This window comes from Panthera uncia (genome assembly GCF_023721935.1).
Source record: "Panthera uncia isolate 11264 chromosome D3 unlocalized genomic scaffold, Puncia_PCG_1.0 HiC_scaffold_8, whole genome shotgun sequence".
Lineage (NCBI taxonomy): Eukaryota > Metazoa > Chordata > Mammalia > Carnivora > Felidae > Panthera > Panthera uncia.
In genome coordinates, this window is record NW_026057586.1 from 2,205,472 (window position 1) to 2,208,288 (window position 2,817).

General features: G+C 46.2%; 1 pseudogene; it reads left to right on the forward strand.

The window, feature by feature from the left end:
• Nucleotides 1-1,021: 1,021 nt before the first annotated feature.
• LOC125914952 (uncharacterized) lies at nucleotides 1,022-1,146 on the forward strand (annotated as a pseudogene).
• The last annotated feature ends 1,671 nt before the right edge of the window (nucleotides 1,147-2,817 follow it).

Genomic DNA, 2,817 nt, shown 5'->3' on the forward strand with positions numbered 1-2,817 from the left:
ACACCCTTGGCTGCTAATGTCACTGCCTGAGTGATGACTCCTTCTTTGTCTCTACCCCCACCCCGAATAACCCTAAAGCCAATTACGTGGATGAGAAGTCATCCGCTTACTTTTACCGGTCTTTTCCTTGGGTCCTGGCACAGATATGAAGATGGCAGGGAAGGAAGGAGGCCCGCCTGGGAAAAGAAAGGGCTGGGAGGAATCAGTCCTGAGCTGTACCTCCAGGAATCTTGGAGTCTGCTCTCCGAACTTTGCAGCGACACACTGTTAGTAATGCCCCTGTTTTGGAGGCTTCAAAAGAGTTCAGTAAAATTTCTAAAATAACAAGTAAGTGGTACAGTAAGGCCAATAAAAGGAGCCTCAGTGTGCCATGAAGTGCCTGTTTCAGCACAGAATGGGCAAAATCATCAACGCGAATTTTGGGGCAGTTTCCAGGAAGAAGCCAGTTCAATGCCAACCACGAGATGCATTATTGCTTAGAGTCTGGTTCTGGGAGGTCCATAAAGGGGAGACATTGCCGTTATAAGTTCCCCTGGGGGCCCCCTCGAGCATGAGGCTGACTACAATCTCCACTTATCTTAATGAGCTCCCGCAAAATGACCATTACTTCTCGTCTAGTGAAGAGCTAATAAGTTTCGTTATGTTGTGTGGGTGCCTTTGCCGAAAACCCACGCTTTGGTTTCTTTACAGTGCTTTTTAAAGATCTTGATGACATAGGAACACGTTGCTTTTCTGAACTGAAACTACCACGTCATGTATTCGATGAAGGGAAATATTAAACATGAGAGTAATGGCAAGCTTCACATCACCCGAAGTCAGCATTAAAGTCTTAAACCTGCTCAAATTCATGGAGGCTTTGTTCGATCCCAAGCACCACTGGTATTTGGGGTATTTTCAAAGTTTCTAGGGAATAACCTGAAAAAACTGAAAAAAAAAAAAAAGCCGTTGTTTCTTGGCCTCAATTTGTGAGGAAGAAGCAGCAAGAAACAGGCTGGCAAATTTAAGAATTTTCACGCTCTGTCTGCAACCAGGCAAGCTCTTTGCCCACGGGGACCCAGTGACCGACAGCTGCAGACAGCGGCCTCCTCGGTGGCGTCTACAGCCTGTTGATTGCATGGGTTGCCAAGAGGAACCCTGGAGAGAGCCCTTTTCAGTGGACAGTAGTGTCTGACCTTAACCAAGACACCTGGATCCATATAAAGTTTAATGTAGACACCTGGGTGTTGCTGGGAAAACCCCAGAGCACAGCGGCCAAGGTCCACATTGGCCAAGTCACCATGTCCATCTGCACCAACCTGTAGAACAAGGAGCATGTGACTGAGGCCCTACACAGGGCCAAGTTCAAGCTCCCTGACCACAGAAGATGAGTTGTGCTGTGGCTTTGTTCCTTCCTGCCTTTCTTTGCCCCGGTGTCCAGGCTTTCTGTTCCTATTCCTTCCATCACTCCCCAGATCCACAGCTCCAAGAAGTGGGGCATTGCTAAGTTAACGCGGACAAATTTCAAGACGAAGTGGCTGGAGAGCAGCTCATCCCAGATGGCTGCGGGGTCAAATATATCTCTCATCACAGCCCCCGGGACAGGAGGCGGGCTCTGCACTCATGAGAACTTTGGTGTTTCCCCCTCCTTATTCATGCCCACCAATAAATCCTCTTTCCTGTCAAACAAAAAAAAAATGTTCACACTTTGGCTTGGTGGATGGGTGGTAATTCGTTTCTTTGTTCATCAGTTAATTCAACATATGCTTAGTGACAGCTTCCCCTGTTGCTAGCACTGGTCTCAATCCTGAGAGCTCATCACTGGACAAAACAAAAATTCCTACCTTCGTGGATCTTAATTCTAAGTTGGGAAGAGACGATGTAAGGAATGAGTAGATAGCTAAGTAAAACACACAGCGTGTCAGATGGTAATTCGCACTAAGGAGTTATAATTTTAAATTCCACGATCAGAACGGAGCTTGAAAGTGACCCATATGGAAATCAGGGAGGGGAGTGTTCCCAGCGCGTTCTAGGAACCCAAGCAAGTAGGGTTGGAAAGCCTGCTGATGTGGAGAAGGAGTCATTCAAACAGGTGACAGTGGGGTGTTTCTCCTGAAAAAAATGTATAAAATGAAAAGGCTTATATCAGTTATGCTTATATCAGTAATTGAATGAGAGGCAAATATCTTTTGTGCTATTTTAACAAAACAAAAACCATCCTCAATAGAAACATAAATGTGATTCACAGATCACACTACGGGCCTCCTGAACAGTCTGATAAAGGTCAAGTTTTGCAATAGTGTGTAAACGAATCCAGGTGTCTTCATCAAGTACTTTATATGAATACGAAATTGTTAAAGTCAAAATACACACGCCATTGCCTGCTCCCTCCACGGACACCTAATACAGGAAGCCCCCCGTGTCACCACCTGCTGACTTCCAGTACGCGCACCTGCTCTCCTCCAACTGGCCCACGGGTTTCTCTTTGCCAGATCCTTCTGTATCTGCCTTTGTGGCGGCCAGATATTCTGATTGTCACTCTAACTGGCCATAAAACTCTACCTGCATTTAACTCACTCACATCTCCCAGGGTGTCACAGGAAGACAACGCCACACTCCAGAGGGCTTCCTTCCAGGGATCATGCAGGGCCTCATTTCAATGATGGATGCACATTTTATTACGAGCCTCACATTTATTATTTGTGCCATTTAATATTCGGGGATGGCTGTGAATCTTGCTGGACATTAGCCCTATTTTCCTTATTGCTGAGAAATCCAGCACTTGCAATCAGAGGCACGTCCTGTTATGTGAATTGTTCCCATGTTGGGATCACACACCCC